Source organism: Ictidomys tridecemlineatus, unplaced genomic scaffold (assembly GCF_052094955.1).
Source record: "Ictidomys tridecemlineatus isolate mIctTri1 unplaced genomic scaffold, mIctTri1.hap1 Scaffold_50, whole genome shotgun sequence".
Classification (NCBI taxonomy): Eukaryota; Metazoa; Chordata; class Mammalia; order Rodentia; family Sciuridae; genus Ictidomys; species Ictidomys tridecemlineatus.
The window spans coordinates 1,766,348-1,789,850 of NW_027523264.1; the positions used below are offsets into that span (position 1 = coordinate 1,766,348).

At 36.7% G+C, this 23,503-nt stretch overlaps 1 non-coding gene across 1 annotated transcript; it reads right to left on the reverse strand.

Moving 5' to 3' along the window:
• Positions 1–10,206: 10,206 nt before the first annotated feature.
• LOC144373825 (U6 spliceosomal RNA) lies at positions 10,207–10,313 on the reverse strand. Its single transcript, XR_013433372.1, has one exon. It is a non-coding gene; the product is annotated as a U6 spliceosomal RNA (small nuclear RNA).
• Between the last annotated feature and the right edge of the window lie 13,190 nt (positions 10,314–23,503).

Here is a 23,503-nt window from a genome sequence, read left to right on the forward strand (position 1 = left end):
TTGCAAACAACTAATTTTAGTTTCATTGATTTTTTTTATCACTTTTACAGTTTCTGTTTATCTCTTTCTGATCTTTATTATTTCCTTCCTTCTAAAGCCAGACTACTTTAGTTCTTTTTCTATTTTCTTGAGAGATAAGTTATATCTTTCACCTTCATGTATTTTAACATTTGTATTTATCCCCAGAATCTGAAAATTTTCTATTTCTTTAAATAACCTTTTTAACTTCTTTCATTAAACTTCTATAACTTGAATACTTTCTCTTTTGTTGCTGTCTTATCTTCTCAATCATTTTTGTTGCTAATACTTTATATTGCATTTTAATTTCACTCATTATACTTCTCATCTCTGTTAAATTTTTATTTGGAATGTTCATTTTTTTCTGATTTTATTGGCTTTTTTCTCTTAAGTTTTCTTGAAATTTGCTGAATTTTCTTAATGCATTTATCTGAACTATTTTTCAGACAGTTTTGTATATCTCCAATTTTTCAGGGTCAGTTACTAGCATATTGCATTATTTTGGTGGTATTATGTCTCCTTGTTTTTGTTTGTATTTTTTTTCTCTATTTTTACATCTGCCCATTTGAAGAAATAAGATCTTATTTCAGTTTTTGAAGAATGACTCTGTCTTGGAAGGTCTCCTCTAATCAGCCCATTCAGAAGTTCTGGGCAAGCTATGTAGCATGGTCAACATTTAGCCAATGTCAGATTCCTATGGTATGCTGGCCTGGTGTCTTGAGTTGGTGGCACTGGGCCAGAAACCTGTACCACTAAAATTAAAACCTTTGGCTGAATTTGTGGAGGGTGAGATGAATCTGTATCTTCAGGACTGACTTGCAAATTTGGTTCATGGGGATTGACCTGGTGTTAGTGTAGTCTTTGGGCCTGAGATTGAAGGGGCATTACATGGGAATGGACCTGGAGCCTAAGTCCATAGGCATAGGCATAGGGTTAAGATCCACAGGAACCAGCCTGAAACCTGGGTATGCAGAGGTTACCAGCAGAACCTGGGTAACCCAAGTCTAAGGAGGTGTAACTCATTCTAGGGTTTACCAGGGTGAACCTAGGTCCCTGGTGACTGACCTAGTTCCTGGGGTCAACCTGCTAGCCTGATACACAGAGCTATGGGATCCTCTCCTGGAGTCTAGGACTGTGGAGATTAGCTGGTCTGTGGGTCCATTGGTGCTCATCTGCAGGCTGAATGTATGGGGTTCACGGATACTGGCCTGCATGTCAATGAAGACTTGCCGTAGTCTTGCCAGAACTTTGATTCCATGGACATGTTCTTGAAGTGTATATTTATAGAGGCCAGTCAAGGGATAGCATCTATTGGTAAAGGACTAGATTCTGGATCTCCTTGAGAAGACATGTGCATGGGTCTGATGGAAGTTGAGACTAAGGGACTAGCATAGAGAATAGGTCAAGGGGGCTATTCTGGCAGAGTGCAGGCTTAGAGTTTGAGTACATGGGTGATGTCATTTTATTTGAAGTCAGGGTCACTAATGTGGACCCAAGAGGAGATTTAGTAGCAGTTATATACACCTAGCTGACTCTGGGATAGTCTGTAATATAAACCTGGGCTGCAGTGGCTGGCCTGAGGCTTGGTAATCCTGAAGTCTGGAAACATGAGAGGCAGCCCAGAGTATGGATCAGTAGAGCTCTCTTGACCTTGGGACAAATCTGTAGCCAAATTCAGTGGGGTTGACCTGGCACAGGGTCACTCTGGCATTTAGGCCAACTGGTAATCTGGTGATAAAAGAGTCCAACCAACACTGAAGTATCTCATACACCAAGTATGCTAGGCAGACATGGAGCCTATGGCCATGGGATCCAACCTGATACCAAGTCAAGTCTGAAGACTCATTCTCCAAAAGCAGCCTGAAGTTCAGGGCTATGCAAGTCTTCTGAACTTGGATTTTACTAGGAATGACTGGTATTGGTCTCTGAATTCAAACCTGGGTCTCATTTCCTTCTCCTTCCACTACCTGGAGGGGTATGTGTGTTTGTATTTTTGTTATTATTATTGCTATTATTGTTTATGATGATGATTATTATTTTGGTACTGGAAAATGAACCCACTGACATTTTAACAATGAGCTACAACCTCAGCTTTATTGTTTATTCATTTTATTTTGAGGCAGGATCTTGCTAAGATGTTCAGGCTGGCCTCAAACTTGTGATTCTCCTGCCTAAGTCTTTAAAGTCACCGGAAATACAGATGCACTCCACTGTGCCCATCCCTGAAGTGTATTTCTTTTAGTGCTTGTTCTGATGGTAGTTTGAGAGTTATAATGACATGATGCAAAATAAATCAGTCCTTCCTATATCCTTCAAAGCCTCTTTCCTTACATACATGCGTCACTTAACAACAGAAATACATTCTAATAAATGCATTGTTATATGATTGTGTTGCTATATATGCATTATAGTTTGTACTTACATAAACCTAGCTAGCATAGATCAATCACTTGATGTGGTCTTTGGATATAATCAAGAGACATGATAAACATGAAATGTATGAAGTTGTTACAGATATAACATGGCATACTACTTTATGATAAACTTGTTTTTATAGGCACAAGGAGTATATTCTAATGATAAAAAACTATGGTATAGAAACTACATATAGTAGTAGCACAGTCATTTATTTTTAGTATTAAGCATTATGTACCTATACCATCTGTACTACCATTTATATGATGGGCAGCACAGTAGGTTTGTTTGCACCAGCATCACACAAACATGTGAGAAACACATTTTATTATTATATTTTCAAGGCTCTTGCTAAGCAACAGGAATTTTTTCAGCTCCATTATTATCTCATGGGAATACTGTTGTATATGTGGCCTGTCATTGACCAAAAAATTGTGGTTATGCAACACATAATAATATTTCTTTGCTATACCCAGGTGTTTTCATCTCTCACCTGGCCTCCTTATCTTTTGTAAAGATATTTTTGAACAGAGATAGTTGTTCCAATGTATGTTTTATGCATATAAAAAGTAAGAAATCCTATTCCACTGTATTGTTGAATTTACAGAGAATGTCAGATATGTACCATTTTATTTCTATTTTAGAAATAGGATGCTGAAACTCAAGAGAGGTTGAGTGGCTTAGGCCAAATCATAAACACTGAAATTGAATTCCATGAAATTGAAATCCATACTCTGTTTCCATTTGGGAAACACCAAAATAAACTGGGTCAGAGTACAGAGCATATGTAGACTACTGAATATGTAGAAAGATAGTATAGAGTATTTAGTGTATAGAACATAGATTCAGACTTAATACTATTAAAAACACCCCAGGTTATCTGCAAAGAAGAGGTGCTAAAGAAAGATTGCTTTGTCTTCATGTATCCTGTTGATAGTTTAGTTGCATAGTATCTTAGCATATATTACTACTCTTTAGGGCATTAGTGATATAGATGGCATTGTCCTATGTATAATTTAACATGGATAGTTGACAGAGAGGCTGTATTGTACAGCTGACAAGAGCACTTCCCCTAAAGTCAAATGCCAGGTTGGGAAGCCTCACGAATTGCCTACCTTGCACATGATCCTTGATTTATTTTTGTGCTTAGTTTCAATCTCACTAGGTAGTTGTGAGAATTGGATGAATTAATACATGTGAAGTCCATCATTGATGAAGAGAGCATGTTGTAAGTGGCTTAATAAATGTTAGCCATTAATGATAGTATAGATTTTGTTTTCATGCATCTTGGCTTAGTGCAAAATGAATAGATTTTTAAAGAGATTAAGTTCAAATTCAATACTCCTTATTCCTGAGGAGTGGCAGACACCTCAATGCCCTAGGCCAGGCTTTGGGATCCTAACATCTAAATGCATCAACCAATATCTAAGAAGAAATTGTGTTTAGTAGGTAGTAATAAACTTATTTTGCTAATATAGGTAATAGGTTATTTTTTTACCTTAAGTGAATAATTTCATGCACTAGGAATAAAAAATATCATTCTCTCTAGAATAATGCTAGCACAGTATATATGTTGATGTTATGAAAGTCCTTTTTCATGTACTTTAAATGATGCAATTCACATATACATACACACTCTCACAAAATGAAATATGGCCTAATGATTTAAGATTTAAACAGTCTAAAATAAAATGTGGATCTTCTTCCTGGAAGATTCCCCAAGAAATATGTCTTCATATTAAACATTCTTCAAAATTGCTAATGGTAAGTTTGGTCTCCTGAATCAGAGATCAGTATCTGCTATTTTATTTACCTAAGCTGCTCCTCCAAGTTTCTTCCATCCTTACCATCAAGCACTCTTTTCCCATGAAGTCTTGATTGGCTCTCCATTTCTTTGTTAGTGTCCCTACCTCTGATTTTTTTTGGATTATCTCTGCCATAGTCCTGCACCACATAATAATGACTAGGCAAATTATGTTCCTAACCACACTGTAGACTCCAAAATGAAAGAAAATTGCTTTCATTTTGGTATTTTAGAAGTCTGAAATGGTCTCTTGCAGAAACTCAGTAGATGTTTGATTAAGTAAAGATCCAGTTACTTTACATAATTAGGGTGATATGGATCCTTGATACTTTTTCCTCATACTTTATATTCCTAATTATTTCTTTTTCAGATTCCCTAAATTATTTGAACAGGTAAACCCTATTGCTTTTTATATTTACCCTGAAAGATTTTACCAGCTGTTACCTTGAAAATACAAAATCTTTGTAATGAAGTTAAAATTTTCACATTTTTAAAAACCTTTATCTAAGAATGTTATAAATATAAAACTTTAATATTGTTTCCATCTGAGGTTGGAAATATTTTCTCTGTGCTACTATCTGCAGATGGTAAATAAATCATAGTTATAAGAAAAATACTGTCTTTGGATTTAAGAAAACTTTTAGTCATCCTTCACAACTCATTGCAGATATAATTTTATATCTCCTTTCTTGTCTGTTCCCTTCATAGGGATCCTTCTAATCTCTGGTCTGTTGCTAAATCTTATATATAGTGAGGCATGTGCCATTCTATAATATTGTAATTTTTGATGTCCATCTTCATATGTAGGCTGCTTTCTAGTAAAATTTAAATCCTAAACATTTTAACCAGATAAATTTTCTGGGTTGAGACACCACCAGTCCTCACAGGCTAAACTGAAGACACATCTTTGCCCAACCTGCTTTCTGACATGAAAATCTGAAAAGAAGGGAAACCTTCCTCCTATCATCATCTCCTAAATTTATGTCATCTTAAAGAAGAGAGAAGGCTGAAAGAGGAAATTGTAGTTGGACACAATACCTTTATTTTATTTATTTATTTTTCCTTTAATTGATTTATGTAGATTTAAAATTTCTTTAATCAAATCCTGATATATTGATAGGTTTAAAAATTTTTGCATGAAACTCCTTGTGAAAAAGATAAAAGAAATAGTTTAAAAATTTTAAGTTATTATTTCATTTCAAGAGATCAAAAATCTTTAAAAAGTATTATCCTTTCCTAAATTCACTAGTACAAACATCATTTTAATTGAATTTTCAACTACCTAAAATTATTATAAAAAATTAGAGCTTCTTTCTCTGTAATAACGCTATCTGAGGAAAATCCTATATTTATTTTAAAAAAGCATGAGCATTTTAAACAACCATTATTTTGATTATTTCTCACTGTTTATTTATTAAGACATATTAGTTATGAACTTGACAGAACACTGACCATAATGAAAAATAAATATCTTATAATTAAGATAAATCATAACCCATTCTGTTGGAAACCAGTATGCCAGTCTTTTATTTAATGTTACCCATTCATGTAAATAAATAATATGGGTAAGGTGAAATTAAAAGTTAATATTTTCTGGAGATTTACTGATGATTGATATGTTTGAATAAAAAATAATGACTGCATGGAATATTAACAGTATGCACAAGTGCATCTCTTCAAATTAAGGTTTCCTCTGTTCCCAGCCTTCATTCCTGCTCAGCTCCACAAAAGGCAATAATTTAATCAGTGTGAGAGATTAAGCTGCACAAGCCTGTTCCTGCATTGTTCAGTAGGACAGATGTCTTCAATTACTATGACAGTGTACTCTGTGTGTGAGTCAGAGGTGAAGTGTTGAGATTTTTAGTTGAATTTTATTTGGATCAAATCATTTACAAAGAGCAAGCTAAGGATGAATTGCTAATGGAGAATCTGAAAGAAGTATTACTAGAAGGTACTCTAGGATGGCATGACTCAGCAGAGAACTTCTCAGTGATTTGGGCTGATGACACCCAATCTGATTTGGAGTGTTTGATCTCTTCTGTTTAAAAAGTATAAGGATATTGAGAGATTGTGTTATAACCCATTTTGATTCATGTTGCCTATCCATGAAATATATTTCTTCAAGTGATAAGGACATGCATTCTTTTTTTAAAATTATTTTTTTAGTTGTAGTTGGAAACAATAACTTTATTTTATTTATTTATTTTTCTATGGTGCTGAGGATTGAACCCAGGGTTCTACACATGTGAGGTGAATGCTCTTCCACTGAACCACAACCCCAGCCCATGTGTTCATTTTAATAGTAAAGAAATACTGATTCTAAACTCTTCTTCTCTACTTTGGCATATTCTTGGAATTTAATATTTTTTCATGATTATACTTGAAATATCCAGTTACATATCTCTCAAACCTTACCTCTCAGGCCGAATTTTTGCTTGCAAATTTCCCCAAATACATGAGTTACCCAATATTTCTACAGATTTTCTCAAGATTTAAATCTATTCAAAGAGGGATGCTGGAGTCACATAATTGAAGGGTTTATCAATTTTAAATTGGAGCTCACAGCTTAATTGTAGTATCACAGTGAGATTCCTGTGTCTACTCCAGCTCACAGGCTAACCTGAAGCCACACCTTTGCCTAACCTGCTTTGTGACATGAAAAGCTGAAAAAAAAGGGAAGCCTTCCTCCTAGCATCATCTCTTATATTTACCTCCTATTAAAGAAGAGAGAGAAGGCTGAAAGAGGAAAGAGATCTACATTAGTTAAGGGTCCTTGATTTGGAAATGTGCATTCAAGAGAAAGTAGATTCCTCCTCCATACCTCTACATACCTTATCTCCATAAATGACCATAACTTCTGCCCACATCAACAAGTGTTCTCATCTTTAAAACAAACTGTTACTTCTTTGAACATCGAAAATCATGGAAGCCTTGTACCTTCCCTGAAACTTTCATTCTTCCACCCAGATAATGGTTTTCAGATGAGTCACATCACTTTTAAAGACTCCCAGTGGCCTTCAAACATTTCAGGCTTCCAAACTTCTGACCTCCGAAATTGTCACATTTTTTTTCTCTTACCTTTTCTCTCCTCTCCCTCAATTCCAGCCAATGAGTCCCCTTTTAATTTCTCAACCACATCAACATACTCTGTGTAAGGCCTACTCTGCTTAGGCTGATTTTTCACCAGGTCTGCAGCTGGTTTCTGTTTATTATATATGTTTCATCTTAACTATAGTTCCCTCAGAGAGATATTTCGTGACCTCATCATTTCCCATCCAGACATACTTCATCATAATACATATTCCTCCCTGGTACTTTCTAGCTCATTTGTTTTTATTCATTGTTTTCCTTGATTTACTAAAGACTTATTTTATCTCTTTCCACTTCAAAATATTCTGCTTTGTTTACTTATCTTCTTGAAGGCATCTCAGCCCAGAACAGCATATATGACATAATGAAAGTTCAGTAACAGGTGCTGAATGAGTTAATAAATGCACATTCAGAAGATGAGCTGAATGATTATTTCTATTTACAGGATAAAAACCCTTCCAGATGATGTTAGCTATGTGCCAGAGATGTGTAGGTGAAAGGGTACAGTTGTTGTGATTGACTTATGCTTAATGATTTCTCCTGTCATATCATGACAATATCAATATCTTGAGTGAATTCATTTTTACAGAGATTTGAGTTTTATGGAATAAGAGCCTTATGAAAAATTGGTTTTGTTTCTAGACATGTTAAATGTAGCTCAGTGGCTCTTGATTTTAAAATAGAGTGCAAATATCAATTTGGCTTTAGACTGTATTAACCTCTGAGATTTAGGTGTGCCTGCTGACTACAACAGGCTTTTCAAAAATTTACATAGATCCAAGAGACATAATGAGAAAAACAAATTGTGCACACAACTGATTAAGTCAAGCTGTACACATAAGATAAATGTGTGCATAACAGTGATGATAAAGGTGGCTGCCTTTTTTTTTTACTGTATAACAGGTGAGCTATTATGTTCTTTACAGAAATCTTATACACACATTCTCTGATATAGGGGTAATTTTTTGGGGGGGTTACCAAGGATTGACCCCAGAGGTACTTAACCACTGAGTCACATCCCCAGCTCTTTTTTAAATATTTTGTCTAGAGACAGGGTCTCAGTGTCTTTTTAAGTTGCTGAGGCTGCTTTAAACTTACAATCCTCCTCCCTCAGCCTCTAGAGCCACTGGAATTTCAGGCATGTGCCACAGGCTACAGGATTAATTCTTAATTCTTTCACAGTGATGTTGCAACTGAGTCTTAAATGTTAAGAAAATGACAGTTACTGTCAAGTAACTGAGAATCAGATCAAACCTGGGAATGGATCCAGAAATGTTTTTTAAACTATTGTTTCTCTAAATATTTTTTAATAATAGGAAGTTTCTACAAAGTAGCTCTTTACTCTGTACTTATCCTCATTTAAAACCCTGGGAAGTACTTTTGTGTGAGTGTGGGGGGGTGGTGGTACTGGGTATTGAAATCAAGGCCACTCAATCACTGAGCCACATCCTTGGCCCTTTTTGTATTTTATTTAGAGACATGACCTCATTGAGTGCTTAGCACATAGCTTTTGCTGAGTCTGGCTTTGAACTTGCCATCCTCCTGCCTCAGCCTCCTGAGCCACTGGGATCACAGGTGTGCCATGAAGGAAAAAACTCTGGGAGATTCTGAGAATAGAATGGGTATATTAACAGTACAACCTTGGTTCAACATCAGGAAAGAGGTTGCTTATTCTTTTTAGCTCTCTCTCTTTTCTATTTTACCTAAGATGCATTATTTTGAGATCCTGCTGAGGGTGTGGTACAAACTGTTTCCTAGCCTCTCCCAACCCATCCACAAGTCAACACAATGTGATTCTTCTGGCAGAGCACATGCATATACAGGTTAATATCCAGTTTCTTGCCTGTTAGATTAGCAGGTACCAGGGGCAGAAGGTTCTCTGAGTTTCAAAGCACAGCCAGGCAGAGAATCTGGGGGAAAAGGTAACAGTGGAAGAGGATTGGAATGGTTAGTGCATGTGTGAGCCCTTAAAAGGTGTTAAGAGAAGAATCCCATAAATATTTGGGAAGAACTGCAGGGGAATGGAGTCTTTGGGTTAACATCTGGGAGCAAAATCTATACATTTTAGTTATTATGGTTAATTTGCAGTATGTAATGAAAGATAAACTTTTTTGTCATAAAAGACTGTAAAATGAATTAAACTTCTAGCAACTGGAAATGAAGAGAATTGTTGTAGTGTTAGTCTCCATATACCAGATAAGTAGAAAGAAGGAGAAGCAAAGGGAGATTCAGGAGCAACAGAAACAGCAGGAAAGAAAGATAAAAATAATTTGATGAATAGACCATCATGTTAAGTGAAAAAAGTCAGACTCAGAAGATTAAGTGTCAGATATTTTCTCTCATATGCCGAAGCTAGAGAGGAAAAGGGAAAGCAAAGGTAAGGGTGAACTTTCTTAAAAATCAAAGGAATATCAAAAGAGGAAAGGCACCAAGAGATGGGAGGTAGGGAGGGAGGGAAGAAATGCTGGGAGGTGATATTGGCCAGATTGTATGGTTAGATTGTGTGCATATACAAGTATATAAAAATAAATTCCATCAATATATATAATTATAATTCACCAATAAAAATATGGGAAAAACAATCATTGAAAAGATAATTAAATTACAAACAAACAAGAATTTAATAGGCTGGTAGAATAGAGAGATTGGAAACTGCCAGGACTGTACAATTTATTACTTACTTCTATGAACATATGTTTCAGGTAACAATGAGAGGTTATAATCAGTTTTATTTATAGTGTTCATTCAGACATTCTCAAATAATACATCTCAGACTTTAAAATTTCTAAGTCTTACTATAAACATTTTATATCAGTAGGCTCTATTAGAATTTTGAGGCCCATAATTAGGTCCAAGATTTCAGAGATCTTTTTTTAAAATAAAATATGGAACACTTCATGAATTTGCATGTCATCCTTATGCAGGGGCCATGCTAATCTTCTCTGTATCATTCAAATTTTAGTATATGTGCTGCCAAAGTGAGCACTTGCAGAAATCTTAAGAAGACTGCTTAGGTTAGTTCTCCCTAGAGAAAATAGCCATGTAGCAGTAACTGAGAAATCATAAATTGCTTTTCTTTATAGAGCTGTAATTGTCCTGACAGAATTGTGAGACTATTTTAATGTTTACATCTGCCCTGAAGGAAATGTTCCTTTTATAAAATGGATATAGACTACTAGTCAAAATCCATTGAGGTGTCCTAGAAGAAGTGTCCGTGCGGGAGGTCAAATGTGTGGACACCTGTTCAAAGGTACAGACAGCTGGTGAACAGAACCTAGTATTTCTTGAACAGAAATATTTTTGGGCTTAAAACCAATAAAAACCACTGCAGTCTCTTTCTGGTGTTTATCAAGCCACTATTTGTTAAGTCCTTTGTGAAGAAATAAGTAATAATCAGCCTTCACCTACAAGGAAGCGTGAAAAATGAAGATACCATTTCTCTTTAAGTAGGTTATATTTGGAACCTGCACTTGTGGCCACACATAAAACCCACAGTAACACCCCCTACACACACACACACACACACACACACAATGTCAATATCTTGGGGGCCTGACTCCATGCCCAGCACATACTTTGGGCTCCATGGATTTTGTTTGTTTACAGAATGGTTGGGTCCTTTTATATTGAGAGCTGCATGCCAGCAGATCCTACCAACTGTGGTAGTTTCTCATTGCTTACATAAATGCTGCAGAGCCTCAGTCTCATTTTTAGTACATTTTTGAAGATTTTCATGAGACCACTCATGTTCAGCCTAATTACCCTCCATCATTTAAGAAGAGAGATATTTGAACAAACAAATAGGTTTTATTATTCCCACTATCTTTAAGAAATTGAGATTATTGCCTTGTTTTTGATCCAGCTTCTAAATGTGGCTACCTTTTAGGTTTTACTTTTAGTATTTCTATCTTGATTGTAGAAGAAAGCTTTAGCTGTAGAAATAGCAGTTAACTAGGAAACTGTGTGTTGAAGCTGTCCGAACAAAGGGCTTCCTGTCGATGCATCCCTCAATTTTCAATTTTCTTTTATTTTGTCATAAAGCTTTTAAATGCATAAATGTTTCTCTTTAATCATAAATATTTACTTAGCATAAAACATGGCAGATTCTATTTTTCATATTACTTCTTTTCTTTAAAATAACTCTGCATGAGGAGAATTAAGAATCATTAAGTAATTGGTTCGAATGTGTAATATTCTGGGAACTTTTCACAGCATCAAACTGCCTTTATTGGTTTGCTCTCTTTTCTCCTTCCTTGACACTGATTATCTCAAAAGATGCCTGTATTGGATTCACTGGATCTGGAAGGGGAAAGGAGAGGGGAGAGAGAAGGAAAGAAGAAGAGAGGAGGATGGGAAGAAGGAGCACATTGGGAAAAGAAAATAGACACATTTAAGTAAATTCAAGTGCCTTTGCGGAATTATTGAAAGCTATATATTTCTTTGCATTATAGGTAAGGGGAAAAATTAAATGCACCCCACTTCAATTCATGGAAATAAAATACATCCTCAAAGAAGCCCTTTTCATCCATAACAACTTTATTATTCCATTATTCATATCAATTTATTTTCAATCTGCTTGCTTGTTCATAAGGGTTCATAGCTAAAAATCTTACTTACATACAGCCAAAGAGATATATTAGGACAATCCAAACCATCTAGATTTTTATTTCTGGAAAGGGATACATATTTTTGAATAAATAATTACATAGGAAAGACAAGTCTATTACATTTTCATTGATTCATCACACGTTATGTGCATTTTTCTCTAACGCACACCAGATATCATTTTTAAGTGCTACCACAACTTCATCCCTTAAAAATCAGCTTATTTGCCATTAAGATGTTTGCATCAGACACCATTTCTGCAGAATAGCTTTTCAAAATATAAGCCTCATACAAAGATGACATTAAACATTCTAAATGTGGTCTGGCAATTTACATATTGAAAAAAAAACACACATCTTCCTCTGTCCTAACAAATAAAAGTAAAAATGATCACTGAATAGAAACGATAAACAGAGAGACAGAGAGAGTAATTTACACCTTCACCTCCAGGATTAATAATAAATTGGATATAATTGAAAATTTTCTACATAATTCATTACTTTGGATGAAGATAGATTCAAAGATTTTTCAATAAGAAAGGAAAAATGCACAGAGAATTGTATTTGTAGGTTCAAATACAGATGCAAAATTATGCCAAGATTTCATAATATATTTCTATTGATAAACACTATAGTTAAATGAATAAAAAATGATGAATTATATTATTTATGTAACCATAATTCTATAATTCTCCTTTATTAGGATCATTTGAATGAATAGTATCATATTTTATGCACAATATTCAAATAATAATTTCATGAATAAAAATATTTGGGGAAAACTTCTTTAAATAATATTTTAAACAGAAACATATTTTTTTGCCTTTAACAGACTAGAATATAGTTTGTCAAGCATGTAATTTTTGGAGGGAAAATGTGTATTGTAATTTAGAAGGTACTATTACATGACAGAAGCATTTATTTAAAATTAAGAAAGTTTAGGATTTAGTATTAAAAAGTATCATATAATTGCAGGAATTACAATGAAAAAAGTAGTGTAATTGATAGATCTCAATGTGCTCATATAGATTAAGCAAATTCTTAAATATTTATGAAAAAGTTTTGATTAATTTTAAAGTAATATTTCTTATAAATTACCACTGACATAATGACAGTAAATTTAGCAGCAAATTCCCAGTCTGAAGTTTTGTTTTTTGTGCTTTCAGTTACATTCAATGAAATTGACAATTTCAAAGATAAAAAACATGTTAAGTTTAAAATGGAAGGTTTTTCTGAGTAACAAGAAGAAATATCACACTATCCCACTTCATCCCACCTGGGACAAAAATCATCCCTTAGTCCAGCATACTATTCAGTGTATTCTACTTTGCCATTAGTCATTTCATAGTTGTCTTGATTATCAGATTGACTGTAACATTGCAGCAATATTTATGTTCAAGTAACATATATTTTACTTAATAATAGCCCCAAAGTACAAGACTAGTAATACTGGAATTGAGACATTTCAAAGAGAAACTGTACAGTTTTTCCTTTAAAAGAAAAGATGAAAGATTTTAATTTAATAAGGAAAGAAATAAATCATATGCTGACATTGCTAAGAACTGTCATAAGAACAAATCTCTATAAAATTGCAAAGAAGGATATGTGAATATTTCCAGTTTTATTCTCATACTTCAAAATGAAAAGACATAAAATACTTAGTTAAAATGGAAAAGGAAAAAATGAAAGAGGCATTAAATCTGTGTATTAATGAATAGAAAAAAATTAGTAAATATAGGATTTGACATTATCTGTGCTTTCATGCATGCACTGAGATTTGCAATATATCTCCCCCAAAGATAAGTGGTGCTACTGTAAATAAATGCAGTTGGCTTCTTAATGAAGAAATGCATAAAATGAAATAATGTCTTAAAATAGTTTCTATTGAGATATCTATAAATACTAGATATATTTGAATCCAAAATTTATTAAAATTAAATGCTAATGCTAATTATTTTTTTAATCATTAAGAGATTAAAATATCAAAGCATAAATTATAAATAATTAAATTAAATAAATTATTTGTATTTAAAGAACTTTGTTTTTTTCTTTCTACAGGTTTTTAAAATTTATATATTACAGCAGAATAAATTACAATTCTTATTATACATATAGAGCACAATTTTTCATATCTCTGGTTGTACACAAAGTATATTCACACCACCTCATGTCTTTATACATGTACTTTGAATAATAATGTTCATCACATTCCACCATCATTTATAACCCCATGCCCCCTCCTTTTCCCTCCAACAACTCTGCCTTATCTAGAGTTGGTCTATTCCTCCCATGCTCCCTCTTCCTATCCCATTATGATCCAGCCTCCTTTAATCAGAAAAAAAATTGGACATTTGGTTTTTGGGGATTGGCTAACATCACTTAGTATTATCTTCTCTAATTCCATCCATTTACCTGCCAATGACATAATTTTATTCTCTTTTATTAATAAGTAATCATCCATTTGTGAATATGCCACATTTTTTAATCCCTTCATCTATTGAAGGGCATCTAGGTTTGCAGAACAGACTTTTAAAAAATTCTTCCTTAGTTGTAGATAGATACAATATCTTTTTTTTCTTTTTATGTATTGCTCAGGATCAAACCCAATGTCTAATACATGCGAGGCAAGTGCTCTACAACTGAGCCACAATCCCAATCCCTACAGAACAGATGTTTAGATTTATTTCCCTTCATATGGACATGAAATTCAAGGATAATTGTTTTCTTAGCATTTTAACAACAGAATAGCATTATTTCTATCCCTAGGTGGTAACTATTCATTTCTGATACCAGATCATCTCTTCTTATTACATCAAAGTTAGAAGAAAAAATATGCTAATAGGTATTTTACCAAAATTATAAAGCAAAAGGTCTTTTATGCTATATTATTACCTGTTCTTATACTTAGGCTTGAGTGAAGGAAACAACAGAAAACTAAAAAAAAGGAAAAAAAAAGAAAAAATTTCTTGGTTTTGAACATGTCTATATAATCATCACTACAGAGGAAATTTTAAGATTCATTGTTACAATTATTTTAAGAATTAAAATAGACAAAGTTTCATACATGTTGAAAAAAGCAGCTTATTCAGATTTTCTATTTGATTAATATGCAGAGATATCATAAGTAGTTATGTAGAGAATCCTTGGTATGTCTGAGTAATACATTTATAAGATTCTTAGAAGGATCTTCTAACCCAGAACCTTCTTGTTGACAGCTGGTAAAATTATTAGCTGAGGATTTTTCATCATCCTCTGTATATTGTTTTATAGCACAGTCCATGAGACTTTGAGCTGTATCTCTCAAGTTCTTTCTTTATCACAGGAAGGTTGAACTAAATCTATCTCTGAATCTTCTTACTAAAATAAACTTGTAAAACTATGGTTGATATAAATGCAGGTGTATTAATCAAGTCCCAGTTCAGGAGGGACAACTGCATAAGTTGAATAAGGATATGTGAAATACAGGAAATAATGCTATATGACTTTGGTATTGAATGTGTGCACCCAGGCATGTTTGTGCATGTATGGTGTGAGTGTTGGCAACAAATTCAATATGAGAACAGTTTTGGGCTTAAGAAGAAATTCAATTGTCAATGAAATAAAATTATTCATTTTATATTTTAAACTTCTTTTATTTAACAGCTTAGTTATTGTTTATCAGTTTTTTTATTTTGCATTTGAAGATATTGGGCCAATAAAATAAATTTTCATAAACTTTAAATTGCTTTTGCTTAACTGTGGTTACACATGTCATGGTTTTCTTGAAATTTCCAAGGACACTTTTGTAATAAATAAAAGAGAAACCAAGTAGTGAAATTATCATAATGATTGATAAAATATGACAGAAATGCAATTGAGTCATTTGTTAAAGAGATAAAAGTCTCTACAGATTTGTGAGAGATTTCCAGAGCAAATGAGAGAAGGCTACAAAAATTCAGGAAGTGGTGCCATGTGGTATGGGGGCCACAAGTAGGTGAAGAGATATGTAGATACAGAAAATAAGGTAATATCCAAAATTAATATCTATTTGATAGAGTTAGAATGAGGAGATTTTATGATTTTTTTCTAAATATTTTTATAGAAAATCTGGAAAACACAGAAAAAAGACAACATTTTTAATATGTTAGAATTGACTTATGATTTGAAGAAAGAAATTTGTTTCTTGGTAGAAATACTAAACATGTTAAAAGAAAAATATGAACTCTAATGAAAACATATTTGAATTAATTTTTAAAATTCCATTTATAGCATTATATCTGACATATTTCTCTTACATATATTGGGTTGACTTTATATTCTCCACATTAATAAATAGTGGTGTTCATTCCAAACAGCAATGATACTTCAATTAGTATTTCACAGAGACATACCTGATGCTTTTTCGTTATTTTAATATTAAGATACATGTAAACTAAGGGTACTTTTTAATTTAAGCTTGTTTTTTCCAGACTTTTTTATTTAATTTGTTTTTTTTAATACACTAGGCACATTAATTTTTCTTTTATAGATGAGGAAATTGAGAAACAGAGATGTGCCCTGCAGTCACACAGTCAGCAGTGACAGAGACAGGATCTGCAGCTGGCTCCTTACTGATACATCATACTTTAACATTATTTCCTGTTTCATCTCACACCATGTTGTGATTTGTATGAAACTACAATCAGAAATTTTCAGAACTGAATAACTAAATTTAAGTACTTAAAAGATTGCAAGATAGAATTAATTAAAATCTAAAATTCTTTCAAAAGTTAAAGACTGTATTCTGTACAGTCTTTTTCTGTACAGAATTCTATACAGAATACTCTACCTAGTCACAAAACTGCACATACTTTCTAGAAAAGAATTCTAAAATTATCTAAATATAATTTTATATTCAAGACTGGAAATACACACATTAAAAATATTTTCATATCATGGTTAAATATCAAATGGAGCTTTCACATTTTGTGTTTCTTTATTGTCATTTTGAAGATATGTTTTTGCCCTTGGAGAAGCTAACTGCTTGTTTGTGGAGGGAAAAAAATGTTTTTATTCAGTCCTTGAATATTTGGTACTACTGTTGTTGCAACAACTAATTGTACCAAAGAGCTAACTTAGCACCCTATATTTCCCTCTTCAGTTATTTTCAAGAGTTATTATTCATTTTCTGAAAAATAATTAATACATTATTTCTTCAAATGCAAAATACAGTATTTTTATGCCTTAATATTTTAGTATGCAAGAGTCAATATTTTGTCTAGCTTTCTTTGCAGTATAGAAATGTCCAAAGAGGTACATTTAAAATTTCCTAATAGTATAATTCTCAATATTAACCATCTTGTGAAATGTAGATTGAAATTTTAGGATAATAGCCTATTTGTGAAAATATCAATTTAGAAAAAAATTATTGTCTCGGATTTTCTTTTAAAGAGTCTAATTTTTTGACAAATATCACCATAGATGAATCACCAGCAGTGTACATTCCAAGAAGAGTTTGAAGATTTTTCTGTATATTTTTAGTGTATGTTGATTAACTCTGGACATTTTGAGGAACTTTTTTACAAAACAGAAATTGGTTAATGGGTTACTGAAAATTTTATTAATAAATTGATATATTATGATAGTTTTCCTAGGGCTTTTCTACCACAATATTATAGGAGAAGGGTCAGACCATGAGCAATTATCTTGCACCTAAAACATTTTTTCTAATTAGGTTTTAACCTAACAATTTCTAATAAAAGTATAAAATTTAGAAACATTGAGTGTTATAGAACTCAGCCTAAATGTAAAATTGGCAAATGTATAAAATTAATCATCGAAATAATATTCCAAGATTCCATATATTCAGAAGGAAATTATAATCTAAGGCCTTATATTTCATTCACAGAAAATGATTTTAGATTCAATTACTATTTAGGGTTTGAGTGTGATGACCAAAAATGGCAAAGGAATTTACCACACCATTGTCAGTGGTGACCATCCTGTGTAAATATCACTCAGATGGCTTTCCAATTTTTAATGGTGATTTTAGAAATATTTTATAGTGTATGTAAACATTTTCAGATATTTAGCATAAGAATATCAATGTTACCTATTTTGTATTATTGTAATATTAATATTGTTTATTTTTTATAATTTATAATGTTAAATGAACTATCCATATAAAAATAATTGAAAAATTGCTTGAATTAGAAAATGAAGTTTACTAAGTCATTTTAACTGGATGTTAATTAACCTCTTAATGGGGCAGATTTTAATATAGAAATCTCTGAACTTCATACCATCTAGGGGATGGCTTTTATGTTTCTGAAATACTCTTTATTACAGCCATTGACTATATTATAGTTCTATGCCACCGTAAAAAAAAATTTTGGCGAGAGAGTCAAATAAAAAAAATCCAGCTAAAAACCACTTAAAATTTATAATTGTGGTCACAGGGTTTTATTAAACACCACCTGTCAGATACCTGGCTTTTAGGCAGTGGGCTCTTGAGGAATATAATTTCACAGGCCAAGATTTCTCCTGAATTCCAGCCTCATGAAATATCCCCTTTTCCCCCACATCACGGTCCTCTCTCCAAAGCCATCCCATAATCACAACCACAACCTAGCCCTGTCCCGCTTTTGATTGTTTCCATCCTGTGCAACAGGTGAAATCACCAGACCCTGATCCAGAAGTGCTGGTATCCCCAACCCCACCCCTTCCCTAGCTGTGTGGTTGGGGTAGGTATTTAATCTTTCTAAGCCCCATTCGTCGAACACTTATTGTCTGCTGGTCCCTGATTAAATATTTTACATGCATTGTCTCATTTAATCCTCAAAGTAGCCCTGTGAGCTCGGTACCATCGTTAACCCTGAATTTGGCTAATAGGAAAACCAAGACCAGAAGGACGAGGCCCCTCATTATAACCATTGACCACTGTGCCTGCCTTAGTGGCTAAAGTATCCAGCTAAAACCACTCTGTCCTCCACTCAGAGACGTGACCCATCTTCTTCTCCCTTTCACTCCAAGGGAAGAGTTCAAAACCAGCTGTTGAAGCAGTGTCTCCCCACAGCCTCGTGAAGATGCCCCCTCCTTTCTTTTTCTGATCTCTTCTCCGGCCTCTGACTACAGCTCTTTCCCCAAGCAACTGTGGTCTCCTAGAGCTGCCAGAATAAGGTAAAAATATAAAAGGAGCAGATTCATGACAACTTGGGAGAATTTACTATCTTTGTGAAATCAGGACATTCCACAGAAAGAGCCATGCAAAGCCTCAAGAGCAGGCCAGAGCAATGACTTTGGGCCCATGTTCAGGTCAGCTACAGAGACCTGTTCCCAGGACACAGCATAAGGGGAGTCTTTGGGTGTCCATCTTTATCAGGATTGAAATTCAAATCTGAGATTTAGCTGGAATTCACTAGCGTGGTTGTGAAAATTATAAAATATATACTGGGCACAGTGGTGCACACCTGTAATCCCAGCTACTCAGGAGGCTGAGGGAGGAGGCTTGCAAGGCCAGTCTGGATAACATAGCAAGACCCTGCCTCAAAATAAAATAGAAATGACTGGGGATGTATCTCAGGGTAGAATCCATCTGCAAAGTACTGGATTCAATGCCATGTACCACCAAAAAATTTAAAAATTAAAACAATTATATGTACACACACACACACACACACACACACACACATACACATAGATATACATATGTGAAATGTGTCTATAAAAGTTAGAAGATCCAGTGCCCCAAGGCCCTCAAATGCTTTCCTAAGGCATTTCTGCCCTGGGAGGCCCTTCATGGGCACCACTGGTGGGTGTCACTGCAGTGCTGCCAACTGGTTCCTTCTAATTCAAAGGGGTGCCTCCCTTCCCTGTGTGTCCCCCTAGTCCCAGATAGAGTGTACCTGGAACAGGGAAGGAAGAGGTCTTCCTGGAGGTAGCGCAGAAATATCAGTATTAAATGTTAGGGTCCCTGGCCCCCTGCACTGGTGTCCCTCAGGGGGCTGCTTTGGGGACCTGCAGTCTCCATGGTGCTATTTGCTTTTGTTATGGTTGGAGATGTGATTCTGTGCAGCTCAGAGAGTCAGGGACTAGAGTTGTACTCACCTAACATCGACTTTCCAGAAAGGATGGAAACCCCACAGGATGAGAGCCCCAGGAAAAGGAACACCACCAAGGGATATGCAGGTAACTAGGCATTCAAATAACTCTGCCTTAATGTAACTGTCAAGTACCTAGGAGTGAATGTGAGGGGGTTGGATAAGAGGGAGGATCAAAAGCTCCCCTACTTACTTAAGGTTTCCCTTATTCCCTTAAATGTCAGCCTCAAACTCACCACTAATTAACCCACCACAGATTGCCAATGGGATCTACGACAACTGTAAGACAGAGATGTGAAGCCCTAATTGACTTCCCTCAGTGCATCCTCCATAGCCACTGGGACACCTTTAAGTCCTAAGCGAGCCGTGGGAGCCCCCACGGTGAGATCCAGCTTCCTCCACAGCTTCAGTTCCTGCTCCTCTGCCCCTTCCTATGCCACACAGTCACTTGGGCCTCCTATAGTGCCGCAGTTCTCACCTCCGTGCTCTACTGTCCTTCCTCCAGCCAAGAGTCCTGCTCCTTCCTCTCTGCCTCCCTATTCTGGGAGGATTTCCCTAGGGGCCCCCTCCATTTACACAGCCCTCTGGGTACCCACAGTAACCAGGCTCCCGAGTCACTGCCTTCCCCTTTAACTACATGTGCTATCTCAAAGTTCCATGGGCTCTTTCTGCACAGTGGAGGGCAACACTCATATTGTGTGCATGATGACATCAACCTTGCTCCTGTCCCTGTCTGATCAGCACTTACTGATTCCTCATCTAGAGACAGTATATTGCACAGAGGCCTGGCACTAGCTATCTGAAGGCCAAATCTGCAGCATGACCTGTTTGTTTAATGGGCACATTTATTTCTCATGGTGTTCATTTTTTTAAAAAAGAATTTCCAACAGTTAACAATCAGGGTATTTCCCCTAAATGCCTACATTCCTGGTCCCTAAGTAAATGCACACTGCTTTACCACAAGCAGAATCGGGGTAAAATGTCAGTACCCATCCTTAGTTTGAGCATGTACACAGTCCTAGCACTCCTTCTTCTCCCCCAATTGAGGCAAGTCTCCATTACCATTGACCATTAGATTTCCACAATTGCTTTCTTAAGACAAAGAACAAAAACGAAATCTGCTTGAGCTTGTGTACCACCCAAAGTAGGTAAACAAGAGAGGAGGAGAGGGTCTCTATTTCAGGAAACCTGGGAAAAGGAGTATCTGAGTCCAGATCTGAAAACCAGTCCTAGATGTCCAGCTGGGTTGAAAGCTTTTTTCTTAGAGTAGCCATGATAAAAACAGACCCAGTTTGCCTCATCACTTCAGTTGCCTGCTGAGGAGGCACTGAGGGCACTGAGCTGTGACCACTAGTGGCTGTATTGGAGGTCACCATTTCTGGTCAGGCCTAAGGAAGGGATTTGGATAATAGCAACCAACAGAGTCAAGCCCTCCCATTTCTGAAATATACAAGACACTTATTTCTGGAGAGAGCCAAGCAAGACCTGGGTGCCTCTGCAACAATTGCTGACTTGGAGAAATAGGGACCAGAGCAACTGTGTGGCTCCAGAGGAGACAGTGAGGCTTCCTAAGGTCTTGTGTTCGGCACTAGGCCTTCAGCAATGTGGGCACATCTGTCCCTTACCCAGGAAGTCCTATGCACATCAACAAACCATGATGTATTTGTTGACTTACTGGACTTCCATCCATCGCTAGGGGGTGAAGGCTCCTGGGTACCACAGTTATTGAGAGCCCGTCCTGTTAGGAGCCATTTAGGTACTGAGGATACACCTCAGGGAAAAATGAGGTTCAGACTACTGTGGATCTGATCCATGAGCAGGAAAGGCACAAAATCAACAAGAATACAGTCAGGTTTCCTAGAGAATCAGCAAAGAAATGATAGACAGAGCATCCCAGGGGAGCAAAGGTGGGGAGTGGAGTGAAGGGCCTTCTGAAAAAGTAATATTAACAAGGGATGCCTAGGAATTCAGAGCTCAGAGAGACAAACCACAAATGCAAAGGTCCTAAAGGGAAGAGAGTTGGTAAATTCAAGATGTACCAAACTTTTCCCCTCTTTACTACTCCCCTTCCAGCCCTCCCACCCTTGCACCCTCCTTAGCAGCTTCTCTTCCAGACGCCCTAAACCCTTCAACTCTCCAATCACTCTTTCATTCCCAGCTCCCCTCCAACATTCCACCATAACTTCATACTTCCCATCCCATCTCCACTCCACCATTCTTCCTCCATTGACCCTTCCTTTCCCTTCTCCATCCAACCATTCCACCCTACCTTGACCCTTGCCTTCCCTCCTTCCCTCCACCATTCCACCCACCCCTCACCCTTCCCAAGTGGCAACCCCATCATCCTTCCACGCTCCCACAACATTCTATTCCCTCTACCCCTCCACACTTCCTCCCTCCCCTCACCCATCACACTCCTCCTGAATCCACCCTTCTACCCTCACAAAACCCTTCCCAGGAAATCCCCTCCATCCTGTCAACATTCCTCCCCCTTCTCTTCCCTCCTTCCCTCCAACCTTCTACCTTCCCAGCACCCTTCCCTAGGGGCATCCCCTCCAGCCTTCCACCCTCCCTCACCCTTCCCTTCCCTCCTCCCCTCCACCCTTCCACCCTCCCTCACCCTTCCCTTCCCTCCTCCCTTCCACCTTTCCACCCTCCCTCACCCTTCAATTTCCTCCTCCCATCCACCCTTCCACACTCCCTCACCCTTCCCTTTCCTCCTCCCCTCCACACTTCCACCATCCCTCAACCTTCCCATCATGCATTCCCTACACCCTTCCACCCTCCCTCATCCTTCCCTTCCCTCCTCCTCCCCACCCTTCCACCCTCCCTCACCCTTCCCTTCCCTCCTCCCATCCACACTTCCACCCTCCCTCACCCTTCCCTTCCTCCTCCACTCCACCCTACCACCCTCCCTCACCCTTCCCTCCCTCCTCTCCTCCACCCTTCCACCCTCCCTCACCCTTCCCATCATGCATGCCCTCCACCCTTCCACCCTCCCTCACCATTCCCTTTTCTCCTCCCATCCACCCTTCCTTTCTCCCTTCCCCTTCCCTTCCCTCCTCCCCTCCACCCACCCTCACCCTTCCCTTCCATCCTCCTCTCCACCCTTCCACCCTCCCTCACCTTTCCCTTCCCTCCTCCCATCCACCCTTCCACCCTCCTTGACCCTTCTCTTCCTCCTTCCTTCCACCCTTAAACCCTCCCTCACCTTTCCCTTCCCTCCTCCCATCCACCCTTCCACCCTCCCGTGACCATTCCCTTCCCTCCTCCCCTCCACCCTTTCAACCTCACTTCATTCTTAACAAGGGGCATCCTAACCACCCTTCCAGCCTCCCTAAACTTTCTTTTCCCTCCTCCCTTCCACCCTACCACCCTCCCATTTCCCAAGGTGCATCTCCTCCACCCTTTCACCCTCCCTCACCCTTCCCATCCCTCCTCCCTTCCACCCTCCCTCCCTCACACTTACCTTCCCTCCACCCCTCCACCCTTCCTCTCTCCCTCACACCCTTCCT